The following is a 25,514-nucleotide window of genomic DNA, read 5'->3' on the forward strand; positions in this document are numbered from 1 at the left end:
TTGCCAGCGGTTCAAAATTTTTTTTCTGGGGACCCAGCAAAGGCTGTAGGGTTAAGATCAAGGCTATACTTTTGGAGATTATTTCTTTTTTCTTTTTCTTTTTTTTTTTTTTTTTTTTTGACGGAGTCTGGCTCTGTCGCCCAGGCTGGAGTGCAGTGGCGCGATCCCGGCTCACTACAAGCTCCGCCTCCCGGGTTCAGGCCATTCTCCTGCCTCAGCCTCCCGAGTAGCTGGGACTACAGGCGCCTGCAACCACGCCCGGCTAAGTTTCTGTATTTTTAGTAGAGACGGGATTTCACTGTGTTAGCCAGGACGGTCTCCGTCTCCTGAGCTCGTGATCCGCCCGCCTCGGCCTCCCAAAGTGCTGGGATTACAGGCGTGAGCCACAGCGCCCGGCCACTTTTGGAGATTATTTCTATAGTTTACTACTAGAGAATAAATCTGACCATATAGAGTATTGAATACTAGGAGGAGTCGTTTCTCACCCTTTGCATGAGGTAAGAGGGAGGGAACAAAGTCTGAGTGCTGTTTAATTTTGGCTTCCAAAGCTGACTTTTCTTGAATAGTGTTTTCTTCTATATCTTACTCTCTTCGTCAAATATTTTTCAGTGTTTTCCAGTATTTGCCACTTTTTGGCTTTAAGGTAGTATATTGATTAAATGAGTAATTATATTTTTGGTTGTTATGAGTTTGTTTTTTTAAAAAATCAACTGTTTACTTTGGGATAATTTATAGTTGCACAAAAGTTGTAAGATAGTGCAGAGAGTACCCTTAGACCCTTCACCCAGTTTTAGTTTCCCTTACTGTTATACACATACATTATGATAGTACATTTGTAAGAAATGGACCTTAGTATATTACGATTAACTAAGGTCCAGACATTATTTGAATATCACCAGGTTTTCCATTAATTTGCCTTTTCTGTTCTAAGAGCTCATCCAGGATACTTCATTGCATTTAGTTGTCATGGCTCCTTAGTCATCTCTGGTTTCTGACAGTTTCTTAGTCTTTAGTTGTTTTTCATAACCTTGAAAGTTCTGAGGAGTACTAGTCAGGTATTTTGTATAATGTCCCTCAAATTGTGTTTGTCTGATGTTTTTCTTTTGGTTGGGCTGGGGTCATGGAGTTTTGAAATGAGTAACACAGAGATGAAGTGCCTTTTTCATTGCATTATATTAGGGGGCACATGATATTCACATGACATTATCCATGATGTTAATCTTCATCACTTGGTTAAGGTAGTGTTTATAGGCTTTTCCATTGTAAAGCTACTGTTTTCTCTTTCCATACTCTATTCCTCGGAGTGAATCACTAAGTCAAGCCCACACTCAGAAGGGAGGCATGGGAAGAACAAAGCTCCTCCTCTTGGAGAAGAAGGATCTACATATATTGTTTGGAATTCCGTAATAAAGATTTGTCTCTTTTCCTACATTATTTATTCAGTCATTGATTTATATCAGTATAGACACATGACTATTTATTTTATCCTTTGGGTTATATGCCTTTACTATATTTATTTTATTGATCAAGTTGTTCCAACTTTAGACATCAGGTATTTCTTCAGTTTGACTCTTGTGTCCCTTATACAGGACCCTGCCCTTTTCTGGAGGGGTTAAGGAAGGAGCACTTCCCTACTTTCTGGCACTACAAGATGTTCCAAGCTCATCTTATATTTTCTGTGTCCCAGTACTAGAATCAGCCATTTCTCCAAGGAGCCCTGGTTCTTTGGAGAATAAGATTTAGAAACCAAGATTTGGACACTGGGACTACTTAATGTTACAGAAACATCATTACCTTTAAGACCTCTTAGCAGAGAGAGCTAGGTAATTATGTATACCAACTCACTAACATTCAGAGATCTCTCATTATTTCTGTATCTATCCATTTGTATATATATTAAGCCAATACATACTGATATCTCCAACAGTAATCCAGCACCACAGGAGTCATTCTAGCCTTCTCTTCTTGCTGATTTGTAACTTTCCTCTCCAATAGTGGGAAACCAGGTCTTAACCATCCACCCTCCATTTACTAATTTGTTCAATGCTTTTGATTAATTTTTTAAAAATAGAGTTGCTTATCTCATTGAGTTGTATGAGTTCTTTATTTATTCTCTATTATTGTGGGTATTTCTTATATCAGGTATATGTGTTGCAGATATTTTCTCTAAGTTCATGTCTTGCCTTTTCATTTTCTTTTGAATATTAAAAGTTTTTCACATTGATGAAGTCCAATTTATTGCTTTTTTTCTTTTATAGTTGTGCTTTTTGTGCCCCATCTAAGAAATTTTAGCTTATCCCAAGGTCTCAAAGATTGTCTCCTACATTTTAATCTACATATTTTAGAATTTTAGCTCTTACATTAGTTCTGGTTAATTTTTGTCTACTAGATTTTCATAAAACAATAACACTTTTATTTTTACATGTTTTTGTTTATATAATATTCAAACTACATTATTACAAGTACAACAGCTTAGGGAAGCACAACTGAATCTTAGTAAATACTAACTAGACTGGCAGAGCAGACACGTAGCATATACTAGAGAATAGCCTCCCCAGCCTGGGTCTTCAGCGCTGTGGGCCTTATGGGTAAGTTTACCAAGGTAATGAAGAGTTTGGTTAATCTGATGTGTAGATGAACAGAAAGTGGGTTTAAAAAAAAATCTACCAGATATAAAACAGTAAGCTGATAGATCAATTCTGTGCTTGCAAAACTAGCCCTAAATTATATCTTTCTTTTTGGCTGTCATAATTTCAGAAAAACTGATCAACTAGAAAAATGGTTTACAAACTGTTCTGCAGAGTTTTATGATTCCATTGCAGTTACCTGTAGGGCAATAATAACTACCATAGGTTCTTAGTTGGAACAGATCCCTGTTACAAAAGACAGATGAACAAGAAAAAGACAGAAGTTTACTAACATGTATATTTTATATATTTACATGGGAGACATCCAGAAAATAAGTAGTTCTCCTAGAGGTGGCTTTGACTTCCAGTTTAAATAGCATCTTCAAGAAAGAAAAGTAAATTTTTAGAGACATGACAAGACAAAGGAAAAGGACTTTGAGTTTTTAGGTGCTAAAATTTGTGGAAAAGTAAATAATTGGTTGACAAATTCTAGTTAATAAAGCTTATAAATGTAGATTCCACTGGTACTTCTCTCAGATGACAAATTGTCTTCAGTGGTTAACAATGTTTAAACCTTTGTTCTCCCTGGTAGAAGAGGGTTGGGGAAAGCATGGAGGGACTGGGGTGAGCCACAGGCCGAATATCTTTCTTTTGTCTTTGTAAATCTATGTCCTGCTTTTAGGTTTATAGAAGGAGGGCAGAGAGCTTTCCTGTATCCTCTTAATTGTCTTCAGCTCAACAGTCCTTTATATTTTGGGGTGGCATATTCTGGTCTCCCATATTAGAATGCTCAAGTGAAAGAAGTTATTAGTTTTTTGTTTTGTTTTGTTTTCTATTTTGCATAGATTGCTTTTTCTTTAGGGGTTCTGTAGCTTATAAGAAAAGGAGTAAAGGTTGGAAATCATGATTGAACAGGTACTCACTCAGAGGAAATCAATCAGTTGTGGGTATGTTGGATAACAGGTATGAAAGACAGTGTTTGTTGCCTAACCAGAAGCCATTTCCTCCTCTTTCTTGCTAACCATACCTTGATTTCATACCAGTAGCAACGTACTCAATACAGTAGACACTAGCATAGCTGCTGCAGGTAGCCAGCTTCAGAGACCCAGTATTCAGCCCCCATCCTGCTTGATCCTACCTCAAGAAAATCTTCTGGTCTCAAGGCATTTCTCTAAGTTTTTACTTCTTGCTTATTTGGCCTTTGTGGCAGCCAAGGAAGGTTGACAGGTAAATGAGTAAATGGTGACAAGGTATGTGACATTATAAGGAGGCTCTGATTCAATTTAGTTCCTTAAGGCTGATTTATAAATAGCCTCACCAGGTTGATTAACATTTAAACATTTCAAGGGAGAGCACTTTCTTCAGTTTCTTTGGAAGACAGCCTTATCAGCTGTAAAGTCAAGATGTAGCATACTTGCTTGGTTCCCCTAAGCAAAATTCTTTTCTGTAAAGATGAGGTTAGAATATGGTATTCTCTCACTTTCAAAATATTTTTAAGCTTGAGTGATGATGTGTTATTGAAGAAAAACCTTCTTATTTGATCTGATTTAATTAAATCAGCAGTCTCATTCTATGGTTTAGATATGCATAATCTTAGAATATGATCATTTTGGCTTATTATTAATTTAGACTGTGTTGAGAACATCATTTTTGTTGTTAAAAGAACCTGCCTAATTTATTCTCTGAACTGATAAATTTAATTATCAGTTTCTTTAAATTTCCTTTGGAAGCATCCTTTCAAACATCACATCATAAAAGCCAGCACTGGTATTCCGACTAACCTAAAATGCAATGATCAGTAGGCACAAAATAAGAAACAGTTTAAAATGCTGTTCCAGATAAATTTGAGATATAAAAATGTAATAAAAAGTGTAATGAAAGGGAAATACCTGCCTCAGCTCCATCATTGGGAGGCATGGCTGGAAAAGGAATCACAATGACACCAAATAAGAAATATGAAAGTCATTTACTCCAAACCATAATTTCACAGAAGTGGAAATGGGCTCAGAAAGGCTGAGTGATTAACCTTAAATCACATGCCTTCTCTTTGGCAGAAGACTAAACCTAGGCATCCTAACTTACAGTCCTATGCTGTTTTTTCTTTAAATTACTTCAGTGGAGCTGATAACATCTGTTATGGCCATCTTTATAATGAATGTCAATGACCAGCCTAATTGGTCAGTCATCATTATTAAGGTGAGCAAAATAATTATAGAGGTGAATACTTCCATCTCATACACTTCTGATGAATGAACTTCAACCTTGTCACAACTGTTCTGGTTTTTAGGCTTGATTGTGTTAGCATAAGTCCATCAATCTTTCCAGTTTTCTCTTTCAATCCTAGGAGAAAAGAATTAATAGATATTAGCCTGGGCAACATGGCAAAATCCCATCTTTAGAAAAAAATTTAAAAATTAGCTTGGCATGGTAGCATGCACCTGTAGTCCCAGCTACTTGGGAGGCTGAGGCAGAAGGATTGCTTGAGCCCAGGAGGTCAAGGCTGCAGTGAGTTGTGTTTGTGTTACTGCACTCCAGCTGGGGTGACAAAATGAGACTCTGTCTCAAAAAAAAAAAAGAAAAAAGATTAATAGATTTAATTTAAAGGCCAGGCGCGGGGGCTCACACCTGTAATCCCAGCACTTTGGGAGGCTGAGGTGGGTGGATCATGACATCAGGAGTTCCAGGCCAGCCTGGCCAACATAGTGAAATCCGCTCTCTACTAAAAATACAAAAATTAGCCAGTCGTAGTGGCAGGTGCCTGTAATCCCAGCTACTTGGGAGGCTGAGGCAGGAGAATCACTTGAATCTGGGAGGCAGAGGTTGCAGTAAGCTGAGATTGTGCCATTGCACTCCAGCCTGGGCAGCAGAGCGGACTCCATCTCAAAAAAAAAAAAAATAGATTTAATTTTAATTTAGTATGTAAAGTTGCATAAGTGTAGGGATCAAGGGAAAACTTCTCCATTACCCTCTGAAGGTTCACTGAAAATCAACTGACAAAAGGCAGATTAATAGGAGAAAAGGCATACAAAATTTTATTTTAACATGCATAGCATGGGGGATTCACAGGAAAATGATTATCCAATAACCCAATGGGGGACAGAAGGTTATTTACCCTTTTTCATAGAGGAGACCTGGACCTGGGAGGCAGGAGGTGGAGCTGCACAGGAACAAAGTTTGTCTTATTATGCAAATAAAGTTATTCATGTAATCTCTTGGAGCTTCCTTTCAAAGAATAGGTGAAAAGTCTTTAGCCAGGTGTGCTGGCAGTGAGCCTAGGAGTTTGAGCCTATAGTGTACTATGATGGTACCTATGAATAGTCCCTGTATTCCAGACTGGGCAACATAGCAAGACCACTTCTCCAAAAAAAAAAAGTTTGTCTGGTGTGGTGATGACTCCCAGTCTCTCTAGATGTTAATATTTCCTGGTTATTTGATAAGATCCCATAAGATCCCTAGGGAGACCGTTTAAGACAATTGCTTTTTTTTTTTTTTTTTTTTGGAAAGAAGCTTTTTTGGTCTGATAAGGAAATTTCATAGAGAGTCCCTCCCTGCACAGGCAGGGGCAGGGCTGTGGGGGAACAAGACAAGGTTAGAGAGGCCATGAGTCCAACGCAGCTTCTAAGGTCTCTCAGTATGTTAAAGTGTCAGTCTTTGGGTGTATTGCTTTTTGAGTCTCAACATAAGTTAATCAAAGAATGTAGAAATCTCACATTTGTAAAGCACCTCGCAGATGACAAAGTACCTCAAATTTATCACAACACTATGAAATATTATTCTTGCTTTGCAGATAAAAGAATTGTTAAACTGACTTGCAAAGCCAGACTAGAAACCAGTTCTGTGTCCAAATCTAGTGCTCCTTCCACATTTTACCTTTTGCAAATCACTTAAGAAATGATTAATCTTCCATTTCTGAACCCCGAATATGTGAGACAGGTCTCAGTTAATTTAGAAAGTTTATTTTTTCAAGGTTGAGGACTCACGCCATAGGTAGATAAGAGACAAATGGTTGCATTCTTCTGGGTTTCTGATTAGCCTCTCCAAAGGAGGCAATCAGATATGCATTTATCTCAGTGAGCAAAGAGGTGACTTTGAATAGGATGGGAGGCAGGTTTGCCCTAACAGTTCCCAGCTTGACTTTCCCCTTTAGCTTAATGATTTGGGGGCCCCAATATTTGTTTTCCTTTCACACACTATACTGGACATAATTAACTCATGTCCAGAAGGAAAATGTGTGAAGGCCAAATGTTTTTCTCATCTACTATTGTTCCAATACTTGAAAACAACAACAACAACAACAACAACAACAAACCTAAGCTAGGAAGATTTGAAAATTTAAAAGCCAGATAATTCTTTTAGAAAAGGTTAAATTGTTAGGACACAGTGAGAGGTCTTGAGACTTTTGGAGGGACTTAAGAATTCAAGACCCTGTCAATGATTTGACTTGCCTACAGAAAGTAAACATAAAACACAAAGGGAACCCCTAGTTGCTTTTCAATAACATGGCAACTTCGTGGTCCCCCTCCCACCCTCGCCTCTCTGCACACACCCTTTCTTGCCATTGCAGAAAGATGACTAATGGTTTATATACAAGAGATAGCAGTTAATATAAGGCACATGATGTTATACAATAATTAGGCAAAATTAGAGTATTTACATTTCAACTACCTTGGTTCTTTATTTTTTACAAAAGTGAAAGATAGTGATGGGTTGATACAGCCCCCGGTAAAGCTCAGGTTGTCACTTTCAACTTTTATGCAGGATACTTTGAGGTGGGAATTTTAAAAGGTGTTATTTTCACAGGACATTAGCATAATAAACACACATTACCTTCAGTCAATGAGCATCACCTTATGCAGAATTAATGGAATGTAGATATGTGAGATGTGATCAGTAAGTGAATGTTTTGCTATCAGTCTTTATTCATTTCAAAAAGTTTCCTTATAATTCAAAACAATCTGAACTATCTGTCATTAGCTTCTAGTGTAAGAAATGGAGTAATCCATTAACGAGCTTTGTCAGATGGCAGTCCATATTCTTTTAAATCAGTGGAACACTATCTGGCATAGAACCCTAGGGTATATGACGCTGTTAGCAATTGGGTATCCATTCACCTTAGTGAATGGCAAATAACAAAGCCATGCAAACAGATATAAAATCCTGGCCAACTCAACTGTTCTTTAAAAAAATCTGTCTCAAAATACCCTGCAAAGTGTATACAGAATGATAAAAGAAGAATGAGGCAAAGGAGAATGATTAAAGGAGAATGAGGAAAAGAGGATCCTTCTATATCCTTCGGATACAGAAGGATCTGTGATGATGTCAACTTCACTCAGTTGCAGCACTAAATTGGCCACTGCTTACTTAGTTTGTCTACTCTGGGCAGTAGGGTCCTGACTGAAAATGTTAATTGCATCCACCAAATTTGAGTATTTCACCTATAAAATTTTTGAGGATTATTTTGCATAAGCACCAGTTTAAAACAATAAAACCTCCTCTGTGAAGATTTAACTAACATAAGTATACATAGCATTATAAGTCATAAGTATACATAGCATTATACATAAGTATACATAGCATTATAAGTCAAGTATTAGGAATAAGTATTCATGGCAAATTGCAAGTGATATAGAAATAACAATCCTACTTCAGTGGGTATTAATAAAAAATAAATCTGAGTAATGAGGATGGACTATTCTTGTTAAAGTATAATTTTCAAAAAGCAAAACCATGACTCTCAAGCATATATAAAATTATGGGAGAACCAGTAAGATGTTATGATAGGTTGAAAGAGAGTTAAGAAACTGGATTATTCATAGGACATTTAACAAACAAACGTTAGGATAAGATTGCTGGGTTAGATATAAACTGGTAATGACCAGTAGGCCATAAATCTCTATAGTCATCTGTTCCAGCAGAAATTACCACCATCTCTACCTGACAAAGTCTCTGAGTTAATGAGTGACTTACTAAGTCTGATCCTATAATTACAGTAGCACTGAGAAGAACAATCCTTGGGTGGCCTTTTCTACTGTTTCATATTGAAAGTCATGCTGTCACCATTTTGTTTTGTTTTTGTTTTTGCCTCATTTCCAAGTTTTTGGTAATTTTTCTGATGTGTCTTTTCATTAATTAGCTCCTACAGAATCATAATCTAAGTGGGTCCAAACCATTCCATAGATCAAAACTAATACTCAAATTGGACAAGAATTCTCATTCTGTCTGCCTGCCTTATTTAATAGTCATTAAAAGTATAACTTTCAAACCAAGCTACATGGATTTCATCAAACATACTTTCTATTGCCCTCAGTTTTCTGTTCTTATTTAATTTTGCACAAATGTGGATTTGCACTAAGGAAATATTGGAGATGTACCCATTATATAAAAATATTCTTCATTACAGCTTCCTGAAAAATGTCTGACAGTGCTTTCTTTAATTGTGTTTAGGATAACCCTATAGCTCTCACTAGCTTTAGATAGTGCAGAGAAAAATGCATCTTTCAGACTAATATCTAATAGAAAGACTTTCTTCCATTACTCAAAACTCATCTCCTCTGTGGTTATTTCTTGCCTTTTACTTTTACATGTTCCTATCTCTATCTATTTCCTTGCCTTTCTCTATATACAACCTGATAAAATTTGACTTTTCTTTTTTGTTTGTTTTTGTTTTTTTGAGATGGAGTCTCACTCTTGTCACCCAGGCTGGAGTGCAATGGCATGATCTCAGCTCACTGCAACCTCCGCCTCCCAGGTTCAAGCAATTCTCCTGCCTCAGCCTCCCGAGTAGCTGGGATTACAGGCATCTGCCACACGCCCGGCTAATTTTTGTATTTTTGTAGAGACAGGGTTTCACCATGTTGGCCAGGCTGGTCTCGAACTCCTGACAGGTAATCCACCCGCCTCGGCCTCCCAAAGTGCTGGGATTACAGGCATGAGCCACCGCTCCTGGCCAAAATTTGACCACTTTTCTAGAATTCTGATGGTTACTGTTTTGTAGCCTCTGTATTTGTCCATTCTCACACCACTATAAAAATACTACCTGAGACTGGGTAATTTATAAACAAAAGAGGTTTAATTGACTCACAGTTCTGCATGGCTGGGAGGCCTCAGTGGAAACTTACAATCATGGCAGAAGGCGAAGGGGAAGCAAGGCACATCTTACATGGTGGCAAGAGAGAGAGCAAGGAGGTGCCACACTTTAAAACTGTCAGCTCTCATGAGAACAGATTCACTATTATGAGAACAGCCATGGGTTTCCCCCATGAAAGTGCCTATCCTTGTGTCCTAGGGAAGTTTATGCTAGCATTGATGTTGGCATTCACCTGCAGGTCAATTCTTGGGCCTTCCTGTTGCTTACTCAGATGCCAGTAGGGGCAGCAGTGGCTTGGGCAGGTGGGCATGTTCATGGGAAACCACCCCCATGATCCAATCACCTCCCACCAGGTCAACCTGTGGGGATTACAATTTGAGATGAGATTTCAGTGGGGACACAGAGCCAAACCATATCAACCTCTTACATATAAATCATTAAAAAATGGAAGACAAGGAGAGGCTTCAAGATGGCTGACTAGAAGCATCGCATGCCTACCTTCTCCACTTAGAAGAATCAAAATAGTGTATAGATAAGCGTACTTTGAATACATTACTCAAGAGAGAACACTGGAATTCAACAAAGAAGTGACAGGAAACACCAAAATCAAGGAAGAGGAAGCAAAAGAGGAAGCCAACTTGTCTGGGATCAGCTGGGAGCTTGGAATGACTTTCCAACATGGGGAGAGTGTGAGAGACTTCCAGTGGCCCACAGGCCCACCATAGAATCATACAATCCTAGTCACAGGGGAGCCCACTGACACTCCCAAACCCTGAAACTAACACAGAGAGCTGCCAGGAGACCATGGGATGGAACAGCTATAGGGAGGGAGCTTGTGCTGGGTCCCACACCCTTTCTGAGACCTAAGCAGCTACAGGGCTAGAGCAAGGTGCCATTTTCAAACCTAGCCTTTGGAAGACTTCACACTGTCCTGGGGTCTGGTGGCACTGGGTCTGAGTTATTAGGGAAACTCAGGCTGTCACTGCTGTGACTGGGGTGTGTACTGAGAGTTCTACATCCAGGAATGAGAAGCATGCAAGGAGTGAGCTGCAGCTGCTGGGGCTGGGAAGTGAATACTGCCAGGACTGAGACAGGGATGTGAACAGAGCACAGGTTGCCATTGGGACTGAGTTGCAAGCTGCATGGGGGCTCCTGCAGCCAGGGCTGGGACACAAGCTAGGTGTAGGCTATGGCCATCAAAGCTGGGGAACAAGCCTATGGGGACTGGGACATGAGAGGGACCTACAGTCCCTAGCCAACAGGCAAGGCCATAGTTACTGAGGAATGCCCCACTGAGGCCCTGCCACTGAAGGCTGTTAAAGACCCTCAACTTAGCACTCCACCTGGGGCCTGAGAATTGTTCTGTTCCTGCTGACCATGGCTAGTGCTTGCTCAGCACTAGCTGAGCAAGTTCATTAGGGAACTTGAGCACAAGCCTACCCAGCAAGGCTTTATCTCTACCCCCTCTGAGAGAGATGGCATAGCACAGAGTCCTGGGGATGGCCCAACCCAATTCACCACATTGAGTACCTGAGTGCTCCAGGGGCTTGAATTTGGGCCTAAATTCCTGGCCAGAACCTCCTCAGCTGGCATCTACCTGCAAGCACCACCTGTGTGCCTGGAGACTGGCCCACCTAGCTCATCACAGCCACTTCCAACATCAGCACACACTGCTTGGGACCTAGAGATTTGTCCCACCACTGCTAATGCCATCACCAGTCTCTCATACCAGCTTCCCAGGGGTCTGAGAACATGCCCATCTGCCCAGACCACTGTTGCTACTGCTGGCATCTAAGTAAGCCACAGGAAGGCCCAAGAATTGGTCTGCTGGTAACTGCCAACACCAGTGCTAGCATAAACTGCCCTAGGGCACAAGGATAGGTACTCTCAGCCCACCCCTGCCACCACTAGGGTCTGAAGACTGGCCCACCTGGCATCCTAGTCCCAGCACAACTTCACCACAAACTCCACTAAAAACTGCACCCTAACCTACCAAGGAAATCACAGATACCACTAACACTATTTATAGCTAAAGAAATCATACAGAGACCACATTACTCCACACACCCAAAATCAAAGCCAAAGTGCCCTATCCAGCCAACACTACAGATACATCTATAGGAAAAATTTTCCCCTATAAAATTAATGTAAAAATAGGAAGAAGTGACTATTACACCAGATGTGCAGATGTCAATATAAGGACAAAGGAAACATGAAAAATCAAAGAAATGTGGCCTCCAAAGGAACACAGTAATTCTCCAGTAATATATCTTAATTTTAAAAAAGGTCAAAATCCCAGATATACTTTGCAACTCTGATATGCTAAAAAAAAATCAAAATCCCAGATAAAGGATTCAAAATATTGATTTTAAAGAAACTCAGTGAGATACAAGAGAATTCTGAAAAATAATACAAAGAAATCAGAAAAATAATTCAGGATATGAATCAGAAATTTACCAAAGAGATACATTAAAAAAAAAAAAGGTACTAAATAGAAATTCTGGAACTGAAGAATTCATTGTAGAAAATAAAAAATACATGTAAAAGCTGCAACAATAGACTAGATCAAGCAGAAGAAAATTTCTCAGAATTCAAAGACAAGTCTTTTGAAACAATTCAGCAAATAAAAACAAATAAAAAAGATTAAAAAGGCATGACCAAAGCCTTTGTGACATTTGGGACAACATAAGGTGACAGAATATTTAAACTATTGGCATTCCCAAGGGTGAAGAAAATGTGAAAGGATTGGAAAACTTACATAACAAAATAATAGAAGAAAATTTCCTAAGTCTAGCAAGAGATTTAAACATTCATATAAAGGAGGCTCAGTGAACCTCAGGCAGATAGAATGCAAAAGGTCTTCTCCACAGTACCTTATAGTCAAGCTGTCTAAAGTCAAAGATAAGGAGTGACTCCTAAAAATAAGAGAAAAGCATCTAGTCATCTATAAGAGAAACCTCATCAAACTATGTGAATTATTCCAATGGCTGGGTGCAGTGGCTCACGCCTGTAATCCCAGCACTTTGGGAGGCCAAGGCAAGCAGATCACGAGGTCAGGAGTTCGAGACCATCCTGGCAAACATGGTGAAACTCTGTCTCTACTAAAAATACAAAAAGTTAGCCGGGCGTGGTGGCGGGCGCCTGTAGTCCCAGCTACTCAGGAGGCTGAGGCAGGAGAATGGCATGAACCCAGGAGGCGGAGCTTGCAGTGAGCCGAGATTGCGCCACTGCACTCCAGCCTGGGTAACAGAGCAAGACTCCATCTCGAAAAAAAAAAAAAAAGAATTACTCCACAGAAACCTTACAGGCCAGAAGAGAATGGGATAATATATTCAAAGTGATTTTTTAAAAAAACTATCAGCCAAGAATACTATATCCAACCAACTTATTCTTTAAAAATGAAGGAGAAATAAAATCTTTCCAGAGAAGCAAATGCTGAGGAAATGATTACCACTAGACTTGTCCTACAATAAATGTTCAAGGGAATGCTGAACCTGGAAGTGAAAGAATGACATTTAATATCATGAAAACACATGAAAGTATAAAACTCACTGGTAAAGCAATTACACAAAGGAAGAAGAGAAAAGAGTCATGATACCACTCAGAAATCCACCAAAACACAATGACAAACAATAAGAGAAAAAGTAAAGAGCAAAGAATATGTAAATCAGCCAGAAAAAATTAACAATATGATAGGAACAAAGCCTCACATATGAATAATCTTGTACATAAACATATTAAATTATCCACTTAAGAGATATAGAATAGCTAAATGGATTTAAAAAATATTATTCAACTATACACTGCTTACGGGAAACTCATCTTACCAATAAAGACATGTATCGACTGAAAGTAGATGGATAGAAAAAGATTCTATGCAAACAGAAACCAAAAGTGAGCAGAAGTAGCTATACTTACATCAGATAAAACAAACTTTTAGTCAAAAGCAGCAAAAAATAGAAAAATACAAAGAATGTCATTATATAATGACAAAAGGATCAATCCAGCAAGAGGATATAACACTACTAAATATATATGCACCTAACACTTGTGCACCCACATTCATAAAGCAAATATTACTAGGTATAAAGAGAGATAGATTACAAAACAATAATAGTGGAGGACTTTAACACCCATTCTCAGCAGTAGACAAGTCACATAGACAGAAAATAAAAAAAGAAACATTGGATTTAAACTTCACTTTAGACCAAATGGATCTAACAGACATTTACAGAACATTCTATCCAACAGCTGCAGAATATACATTTTTTTCATCATCACATGAACATTCTTCAGGAGAGACCATATATGAGGACACAAAAGGAGTCTTAACAGGTTTTTTTAAATCGAAGTCATATTAAGTGTCTTCTAATACCATAATGGAGTAAAACTAGGAATCAATACCAAGAAGAACTTTGGAAACTATACAAAGACATGGAAATTAAACAATATGCTCCTATATGACCATAGGGTCGATGAAAAAATTAAAATGGAAACCAAAAATTTCTTAAAAGAAATGAAAATAGAAATACAACATACCAAAACTTATACGGCAAAAGCAGTGCTAAGAGAGAAGTTTATAGCAATAACCACCTACATCAAAAAGGTAGAAAGATTACAAATTAGGCTAGGCACAGTGGCTCATGCCTGTAATCCCAGCACTTTGGGAGGCTGAGGCAGTGGATCCCTTGAGGTCAGGAGTTTGAGACTAGTTTGGCCAACATTGCCAAACCCCATCTCTACTAAAACATACAAAAATTAGCCAGGCATGGTGCCATGCACCTGCAATCCCAGGTACTCCAGAGGCTGAGGCATGAGAATTGCTTGAACCCGGGAGGTGGAGGTTGTAGTACAGTGATCCGAGATTGTGCCACTGCACTCCACCCTTGGTGACAGAGTGAGACTCTGTCTCACACACACACACACACACACACACACACACACACGAAAGATTACAAATTAACAATAAAACAATTCACCTCAAGGAACTAGAAAAGCAAGAACAAACCAATCCTCAAATTAGCATAAGAAAAGAAATAATAAAGATCAATGTAGGAATGAATGAAATGGAGACTAAAAAAACAATACAAAGGATCAATGAAATGTAAAGTTGGTTTTTCAAAAAGATAAAAAAATTGATAAATTGCTAGCTGTACTAACCAAGAAAAGAGGAAAGAAGACCCAAATAAAATCAGAAATGAAAAAGGAGACATTACAAATGATACCACATAAATACAAAAGATCATCAGAGACTTATGAAAAACTATATACTGACAAACTGGAAAACACAGAGGAAATGGATAAATTCCTAGAAACATATGACCTGTCAAGATTGAATCAAGAAGAAATAGAAAACCTAAACAGACTAAAAATGAGTAGTGAGATTGAATCAGTAATTTTAAAAATCTCCCAACAAAGAAAAGCCCTGTACCAGATGGATTTATAGTCGAATTACACCAAGTATACAAAGAACTAATACCAATCCTTATGAAACTATTACAAAAATTCAAAAGAATGGGATATTTTCTAGTTGATTTGACAAGGCTAGCATCACCTGATACCAAAACCAGACAAGGACACAACAAAAAAACAAGATCCTTGAAGAACATAGACACAAAATTCCTGAAAAAGCATTTAATAAAATTCAACATGTCTTCATGATAAAAACTCTCAAAAAACTAAGCATAGAAGGAATATACCTCAAATAATAAAGTCCATATATGACAAATCTACAACTACCATCATACTGAATGGGGAAAAGTCAAAAGTCTTTTCTCTAAGAATGTAAACAAGACAAAGATGTCCACTTTCACCACTCTTATTCAGCATAGTACTGGAAGTCTTAGCTAGAGCGATCAATATCTAGAGTCCTAGCTAGAGCAATCAGGCAAGAAAATGAAATAAAAGGCACTCCAACTGGAAAAGAGAAAGTCCGATTGTCCCTCTTTGCTGATGATATAATCTTATATTTTGAAAAACCTAAAGACTCAACCCAAAGTAACAGATAAAAAGAAAACTAATCTCTTGAAAAACATAGATGAAAAACTTACAAAAGCAGCCGGAAAACTGGGGGTACTCACTGGAACAGAGAACCATGAAGATGAAACAGAGAGATAAGAAAGTTGTGTCAAAGACCTTTCATGGTGCTTTGTTGTTCCAGTAGATAAAAATGATGTTAGGTACAGAGAGCTCCCTGAAACAGATGCTGACCTCAAGAGAATTTGCAAGACAATAGTTGAGGCTGAAAGCTTTTGCTCTTATTCAGGAAATGATGACTTTTGTGCAGTTTGCTAATGATGAATGTGATTATCGGATGGGGCTTGAGTTGGGAATGGACCTCTTTTGCTATGGCTCACATTATTTTCATAAAGTTGCTGGCCAGCTTTTACCTCTTGCATATAATCTGTTGAAGAGGAATCTGTTTGCAGAAATTATTGAGGATCATCTGGCAAACAGAAGTAAAGAGAACATAGACCAACTTGCTGCATGAGTAAGGTGACTTTGGTGTACAATATTTCAAAGGGTTAGTATTAAACTTGTGATTTTTGTTTTGTTTTTAAGGAATGTAAAAAATAAACGTTTACTAAAAATGTTAAAAAAAAAGACGCCACCTGAAAACTCTAAGATTTAATAAATGAGTTCAGATAAGTTGTAGAACAGAAAAAAATATACAAAAATCAATAGCATTTTTATACACCAGTAATGATCTAGCTGAGAAGGAAATCTCATTTATAATAGCTACAACAACAACGACAACAAAAAAAAACCACCAAACCTAGGTACAAAGTTAACCAAGGAGGTGAACAATCTCTACAAGAACTACAAAATACTAATGAAAGAAATTGAAGGTGACAAAAACAAGTGGAAAAACATCCCGTGTTCATGGATAAGAAGAATTAATATCATTAGTATGACCATATTGCCCAAAGCAATCTACAGATTCAATACAATCCCTATCAAAATACCAATGTCTTTCCTCACAGAATTAGAAAAAACAATCCTAAAATTTATATGGAACCAAAATAGAGCCCAAATAGCCAAAGCAATCCTGAGCAAAACACAACAAAGCTGGAGGTATCACGTCACCTCACTTCAAAATATATTACAAGGCTATATAGTAACCCAAACAGCATGATATTGGTATAAACATAGACACAAAGACCAATGGAACAGAAAAGAGAATCCAGAAATAGTCACATATTTGCAGCCAATTGATCTTCAGCAAAGCCTAGAACTTAGGTTAAGGAAAGGATACCATGTTCAATAAATGGTGTTGGGAAAATTGGATAGCTTCTTTCAGAAGAAGGAACTGGATCCCTATCTTTCACTGTAAGCAAAAACCAACCAAAAATGGATTAGAGTTAAACATAGGACCCCAAACTATAAAAATACTAGAAGGAAACCTAGAAAAAACTCTCCTGGGCATTTGTCTAGGCAAAGAATTTGTGACTAAGACTTCAAAAGCATAGGCAACAACAACAAAAATAGACAAATGGGACTTAATTAAACTGAAAGTCTTCTGCACAACAAAGAACATAATAATCAGAGTGAAAAGATGACCTGTCGAATGACAGAAAACATTTGCAAACTATTTGTCCAACAAGTGACCAATATCCAGAATATACAAACAAATCAACAGGAGAAAAACAAATAGTCCCATCAAAAGGGGGCAAAGAACATGAATAGATATTTCTCAAAAGAAGACATACAAATGGCCAAGAGCTATAGGGAAAAATGCTTGACATCACTAATCATCAGATAAATACAAACCAAAACCACAATGAGATAGTATCTTAAGCTAGACTGCAGAATGGCTATTATTAAAAAGTCAAGAAATAATGAATGTTGGTGAGGATGCAGAGAAAAGGAAACTCTTATACACTGTTTGTGGGAATGTAAAATAGTACAGCCGCCATGGAAAACAGCATGGAGATTTCTCCAAAACTAAAAATAGAATCAACATTCAATGGAGCAATCTCACTACTGGGTATTTACTCAAAGGCAAATAAATCAATCTATCAAAGGGATACCTGCACTCATGTGTTTATTGCAGCAGTATTCACAATAGCAAAGATATAGAATCAACCTAAGTGTTCATTAGTGGATGAATGGATAAAGAAAATGTGGTATACAATGGAATACTCTTCAGCCATAAAATAGAATGAAATGTCATTTGCAGCAACATAGATGGAACTGGAGGTCATTTTCGTAAGTGAAATAAGCCAGGTTCAAAAAGACAAATATTGCATGTTATCACTTTATGCAGGAGATAGGGAATGGAAAGATAGGTAACTGAGACTGGGAAGCATAATTCGGAGAAGTGGGGAGGTTGAAGAGTGGTGGGCTAAAGAGCACAAACATACAGTTAGAGGAATAAACTTCAGGTCTTATAGCAGAGGAGGGTGACTATAGTTAATAGAAATGTGTCGTATCTGAATAATGTACACCCTAAATACCCTGACTTGATCATGACACATTACATACATTAACTAAATTTCACATGTACCCCATATATTTGGACAAATAAAAGTAATTTTAAAAAATAATTTTAGCTGGGTGCAGTGGCTCACGCCTGTAATTCGAACACTTTGGGAGGCCAAGGCGGGTGAATCACGAGGTCAGGAGATCGAGACCATCCTGGCTAATGCAGTGAAACCCCATCTCTACTAAAAATACAAAAAAAAAATCGGCCGGGCACGGTGGCTCACGCCTGTAATCCCAGCACTCTGGGAGGCCGAGACAGGCGGATCACGAGGTCAGGAGATTGAGATCATCCTGGCTAACACAGATGAAACCCCGTCTCTACTAATAATACAAAAAATTAGCCGGGCATGGTGGCGGGCGCCTGTAGTCCCAGCTACTCGGGAGGCTGAGGCAGGAGAATGGTGGCAACCCGGAAGGCGGAGCTTGGCGTGAGCCGAGATCGCGCCAGTGCACTCCAGCCTGGGCGACAGAGCCAGACTCTGTCTCACACACACACACACACAAAACAACAACAACAACAACAACAAAAATCAGCTGGGCATGGTGGCACGTGCCTGTAGTCCCAGCTACTCGGGAGGCTGAGGCAGGAGAATCGCTTGAACCCGGGAGGCAGAGGTTGCAGACAGCTGAGATTGCACCACTGCACTCCAGCCTGGGCGAAAGAGCCAGACTCTGTCTCAAAAATAATGATGATGATAATAATAATAATTTTAATGGCTTAAAAAGTAGAACCAACCTAAATCGCCACCAGCTGATGAACGGATAAATAAAAGGTGGTACATCCATACTAATACATGCTACAACACGGATGAACTTTGGAAAATTATTCTAAATGAAAGAAGCCAGTCCCAAATGACCAAAGTGTATATATAACTCGATGTATATGAAATAGGCTAATCTATAACAACATGTTTAGTGGTTGCCTAGAAGTAGGGAGTAGTGGGAGGCCAAAGAGTATGGGGTTTCTTTTCAGGTTGATGAAAATGTCTAAAATTGATTGTAGTGATGATTTCACATCTCTGTGAATATATTAAAAACCAATGAATCATTTTTTAAAAGGAAGATGAGGAATATTATTAAGTGAAACTATAAGCCCAATCTTAATTCCTTCCTCAGCCCCCAAATAAAAGACTAGTGCCATTTTTAAAATGAGTTCAGAGAATTATCTTGTTTGGTAAATTTGTGTCTAAATTTCTGCTTATTCTTTTTTGATATTTTTCCTAGAAATGGAATTACTGCTTCAAAAGGTATGAACTCTGGATTCAGACTCCAGGTCATTCTCCCATCTCAGATCTCTTACCAGCTTTGTGACCTGGGTAATGAAGCCCTTGGTTTTCTCATTTGTAATGTGGGCATCATATTATAGAGTTGTTGAATAATATATAAAAAAATTTTAGCCCAGGCCTGTAACTCAATAAATGGTAGAAACCAAGAGCACCATCCACTCCGTACTTCATCATGCATTCCATTTAAATGTCATCTCTTGACAGGAGACTTCTTTGCCTATCCCCTTCAACCCAGATATTCTCTACCAGAGTTCCCTGTTTGTTTCTTTTATAGGACTTTTACAATTTGTAATTATTTATTTATCTTATCTTTCTTGCCCATAAAACTAGAAACTCCAGGAAGCTAAAGTAATGTATACCTTATTCACCATTGTATATCCAGAACCCAGCCTAGTGCCTGGCACATAATAGACATTTAGTAAATATTTGATAATGAATGGATCTAAGCCCTACACAGGACTACAATCACTCAACATCACAGAAGAGAGCCTCTCATATAAATTATGTGGAAATCCCTTTTTTTCCTCCAGCTTTTGCCACTGTCAGGGAATTGAGAAGATAATTTCTGGATGCATAAATACTGTTAATGTTCTTTAAGTCATGTGCCAAAAGTATATTATAAGGATATTTGTAAGTAGTGCATAGTGAATATTAAAATGTGCAAATGTCCACTTTGTATTACATTCCTAAGTATAAATATAACTAAATTTGTATAACTTATGAGCATTCTTAAATGCGAGAGATTTATAAATGTGATCACTCCTTCATTACTCACTATGCTTTTGACAGATTACTAGATACACAAATTATAGGGGTCCAGCACCTACATTTTTCATCCAGCATTTAGATCTCCTTCTCTGCATTTAATTTAACACAACTCACACCTTCAGCAAACTCAAAGAAAATGCATCAAAATAGAAAATCCATATGTGTTCATTTGAAATGCACACTATAGTAAATAATCTGGGTGTGGTGCTGACAGAGCTTAGTTTTGCAAAACATATATTTCGTCAAATGATATCTACAGAATTACTTTATGAGTCCACAAATCTGATAGCATTTGCCCTCACTATCCTTATTCAATCTTCTGGGAATTCCAGCTCGCTTTATCAGAATAAAACTAAATGGACATTTTGTCCTCATCATTTCTATCCTAATGAGAAATGTTCTTGTTATTTTTGCATCCTAATTATTTTAAGTGGTCAAACCCAGAGGCTCAAGATGAAGCTTAAGGTAGAAAAAAAAAGGAAAAGAAAAGTAGACTCTGAAGGTAAAGTGGCTTAAATACATGTTTCTGAGTTCTGGATTGAGGAGAAGCACTGGAGTAATGATGGGAATATTCAGAATGAACTCTTTCAAGGTTAAGTACATTTGAGAGAAAAATCATACGGATTCAAACAGGTATGAAGCTATATGCCTCAATTTATCTTTTTACTTTCTAGACTACTGTTAGACTAAATGAAGAGACTGTGTTTTATACTGTTGTTTCATTTGGTTACTCTTTGTGTTCAACACATTTCCATTTTAAAAGTTAAAGCAGAGAACCAAATAGAAAAAAAGAACACACATTGAATTCAGGCATAACTTCTACCTTATCAACTACATATAAATTATAACACATAGATACTACAGAAAAAGCTTTAGGTGAGGATTTTTAGACTTAGAGGTATGCATTGATTAAATCTCAAGTCATTCTGTTGATAAAATATCAGAAAGACACAAAGCCTGTAAAGGAAATATTAGTCACTATTTGGCTTTGACCTAAAATAACTGAACCTAGAAAAAAATCAGCTAGCAGATATACAAGCAATACCCTCTAAAGTTCATTCAAAGTCATTTTGCTTCTTCAGATTCATCTACATTATGAAACAACAAGGCCTTGGTGTTTTCAGGAATCTGTAGATTGAAAGAAAAAGGGACCCAGATTCTAGGCTGTAGAATCACAATTACGATGCTCTGTTATTGACAAGAATTGTAACCTTATATCTCCAGGCCTCAGTTTTTTAATCTGTAAATTGACGGAATTAAATTAGATTGTAGTAAGTATCCTGTGAGCTCTAATGTCCTAGACATCAATGTTCCTAATGAACATCATAATGTTAAGAGCATCCCACCCACCTGAATACTTAATACTTAAAGCCTTTGGTGAATATTCTCCTTCTCATCAAACACTATACTTTTAAAATGGGTTTCTATTGGCTGGGAATTGAGAGCACAAAACACAGACTTTTGTCTTCTTCATAATTTTGTCTAGGCATGGCCACTGCCTTTTCTTTGTCCTTATATGTTGCAGTAGCACAGTGGCTTTGGAATCAGGTAGACCTGAGCTGAAGTGTCGGCTTTACCAGTAACTAGTTTATGACCATCTTAAGCAAGTCACTTAATATTTTTGAAATGTAGTTTCTTCATCAGTAAAGTAAGCATGTGAATAATATCTATTTCATAAGATTTTGTAAGGATTAAACAAGATGGCACATAAAAAGCCTTTAGATTTGAAGATCAACCCAGTGTGTGTGTGTGTGCGTGTGTGTGTATACACATACACACACACACACATATATATATAAAGACTTTGGTGTACTGCCTGCCACATGGTAAGTGTTCAATTATTATTGACTGTCTCTTCCTATCTTAATGTGTGCTATGGATTTGTGTGGTTGGAGGGGCTTTGGGCTTGCACTTGAAGGTGAGCAGAGATTGGTGCAATAGAGTAGGTTAAAGAGAATGGGTTTGGAGGGGCAAATGTAAAATGCCAAATTTAAGCTTCAAAAAGAAAATTTGTACAACAGTGATTTTAAAGTCTATTTATAAAGCTAAATTAAGCAACACTAAGGGAACTCTTATCTTGTTTTTATTTAGCAAATTGGTGACAAAATGCATGTCTGCAATTAAGAATTTCCAAACTAAGCTCAGTAAATCCCAAATTTGGATTCTTTCATTAAAAACTACCTTCTGCAAATTAAAGAAAATATCCAAAAATGTTACTTAATAGATCTGAGTGGTAAGAGTGTAGGTAACATTTACTCGCTCCTTTATATATACTACATATATTTTCCAAGTTTTTGTTTTCTAAAGTAATAGTATTACTTTATAATAAAAAATTAGTCATTATGGGGAAAAAAGATGTGAATCTTTCATGGATATGTTTTTAGAACTTAGATTCTCCAGTAGCTATTTAGTATTTGCACTTTTTTTTCTGTTAATAATGTATTTATTTAGCCCTCCTCTGTGTCTGCAGCATCAAAGTTGCTGCCTCAAAGACTGTGAAATTCTAAGATGATTTCAATACATCAAACACTCCCACTGGGATACAGTAGAAAGATCCAAGTTCAGGGTGAGGGGGGGAAAGCAGTCAAAGAAACCAAGATTTTAAAAAATGTTATATACATTTATTATGCAGACATATACATGTATACAAACATATGCAAATACATACATAAACTTACATACACATACAAATACACACTGCTCCCACATCATCACTTTCTGTTGCTTTTTATACTGGATAAGGTTGATTATTGCTAATGATACCCAGCTGTGCCAATTCCTTGAGCTCTATACCCATGCTTTTCTTTCTAAGATCTAATTTTTCTTGCCATTTAAATAGTTTTCCAAAATGAGGGCATTCTGACAGACCCTGATCTAGCATATGGTTGGCAAATACCCAATGAGTACAGGATGCTTAGCCAGATAATTCAGATACCACAGATGTGGCCTCTGCCTAAATGACCTTAAATGGACCCCAGGGCCTAGAGGCTGAAGGCATGCTAAAAGACCAAATTAGAAGTCACAGTTAATGGGAAAGTGCATTAACCCCCAACTTATTCATCTAGGAATAGGCATATGTTCAGAATTATTAGTGGCTTTTAGGGAGGGCTAGCTTTATATATTTATTTCCTTTCAGAGTTAGAGAAGAAATTAGAAACCATGTAGTCCTACTACATCATTTTCACATATGAAAAAATAGAGCCAGAGATGCTAAGTATTTCACAGAGAGCCATCATGCCTCCTAATACCTTGAATCTAATGTGAGTCTTTGGTTGTAAGCAATAGAATCTTCCCTGGCTAACCTAAGCAAAAATAATCATGTTGGAAGACTATGGGGTGCTCACAGAAGTAAAGCAAATCCTAGAGTACCAAGATCAGAAAAAAAAAAAACCAGTTAGCTTTGTTAGTCTCAGGAATAGGAACTGAAAGAGAGCCATCATTGAATAAGAGGTTCCAACTGTTGTTTTACCCTTATCTCTGCATCATTACATTAAAGAGTTACGTTAAAGTTGCATCATTACATTAAAGAACCAGGAAGAAACAGTCAGATTGACCTGCCTTGAGTCATTCGTCCACACCCTGGCCAGTAGAGGCAGGTACTTTATTCACAGTCTCACCAAGTTTTCACTTAATAGGGGAAGTAATTCCACAAAAGGAAATTGGAATACTATTATACTATTACTCAAAAAGGAAAAATGGATTTTTAAAATGCTGTGTCTACTATAATTATCCAGTGTTCATTTTACCACATCAAACAGTCTTGTTTAGGTAGAGAAAGTCATGTGTTCATAAACACCTTCCTCATATTGCTTACAGATTTATAAATTTCTAAAACTGACAATTTACATATTCTAACTTTGTCCTGTGTCACTTGTTGACAAGCAAATACTCCTGAAGTAGGTAATACATTTATAAATTAAGCGTTTGAGAACTCTGTGTGCAACATGATGGTAAAGGACAGGGAAAGGAGAAGTCAAGGATCCCAATGCCAAACATTGTCTTCATGATTTTCTTTAGTCTTGACCCTGGTGTAAGGCTCATAAAAGTTTGCATTTTTGTTCTACTCCCTTTCAGCTAAATCCTTCTCTTTTGCAGGAATTAATTAAGTACCTGAAGATTAGTTATTTTCAACAAGGGTCCTTAGTCAGGTGAGCTGATATTTCTTCATGAGATTGTGAAAAGAACACAGAAAATACCTAGAAAAGGACATAGAAAAATTCAGAGAAAAAGAAAATCCCTACCAATGCCCTTCTTTTCCCTCAGATATCCCCCTTGGAATAGGAGAAATAAAAATTGATTAATATTTTCCAATTTACCAGGAATAAGGCTTGCTTTCCAAAATTTCTGCACAGGGCCCAAAATGCATAGCAATACTAATGTTCAGGACAGAAATTGTGCAGGTGGGGTAGACCAAGACAGCAAAATAGAAGCCTATATACTATTTGTTCCCCCTGCAGGAACATCAAATTTTAACAACTATCTGCATACAGAAAAGAAGAGTCACAAGAACCAAAAACCAGGTGAGCAATCACAGTACCTGGTTGTAACTTCATCTTGCTGAAAGAGGCATTGAGGAGGGGAGGAGAGACAGTCTTGAATCACGATGCCACCTCTTCCCCAGTATACAGCAGCAGCCATGTAGCACAGGGACAGAATCTGTGCATTTGGAGGAGAGAGAGTGCAATGACTAGAGGGCTTTACACTGAACTCAGCGCTGTTCTGTCAGCAGAAAATAAAGCCATGTTGGGCTTAGCCAGCACCCCATCCACAGAGGGAGCATCTGGACCAGGGCTAGCCTGAGGGGAATTACCCATCCCGCAGTCAGAGCTTGAGTTTCTCGACAAGCCTTGCCACCGTGGGCCAGAGTGTTCTGAGTTCCTAGGTAAACCTGAAAGGCAGTCTAGGACACAAGGACTGCAATTTCTAGGCAAGTCCTCATGCTGGGCTGGGCTCAGAGTCAGTGGACTAGGGTGACATGTGACCTAGGGAAACACCAGCTGGGGGAGCTGAAGAAGTATTTATGCCAGTCCTTGCACTCCAATTCCAGCCAGCAGCAACAAAAGTGCTGGCAGCAACAAAAGTGACTCCTTCTTTCTGCTTAAGGAGGGGAGAGTTAAGAGTAAAGAGGACTTTATCTTGCAACTTGGATATCAACTCAGCCACAGGAGCATAGAGTACTGGTCAGAGTCATAACACTCCCCATTCTAGGCCCTGGCTCATGGAAGATATTTCTAGACATATCCTGAGCCAAAAGGAAACCCA

At 37.9% G+C, this 25,514-nt stretch overlaps 1 long non-coding RNA gene across 1 annotated transcript; it reads right to left on the reverse strand.

The window, feature by feature from the left end:
• Nucleotides 1-4,574: 4,574 nt before the first annotated feature.
• On the reverse strand, nucleotides 4,575-24,768 carry LOC129525679 (uncharacterized). The gene is made up of 3 exons (XR_010129496.1): nucleotides 24,363-24,768; nucleotides 5,066-5,183; nucleotides 4,575-4,967 (listed from the first exon to the last, which is right to left on the reverse strand). It is a non-coding gene; the product is annotated as an uncharacterized lncRNA (long non-coding RNA).
• Nucleotides 24,769-25,514: the final 746 nt, after the last annotated feature.

The sequence above is a fragment of the Gorilla gorilla genome, chromosome 10 (genome assembly GCF_029281585.2).
Source record: "Gorilla gorilla gorilla isolate KB3781 chromosome 10, NHGRI_mGorGor1-v2.1_pri, whole genome shotgun sequence".
In the NCBI taxonomy this organism is placed as follows: Eukaryota; Metazoa; Chordata; class Mammalia; order Primates; family Hominidae; genus Gorilla; species Gorilla gorilla.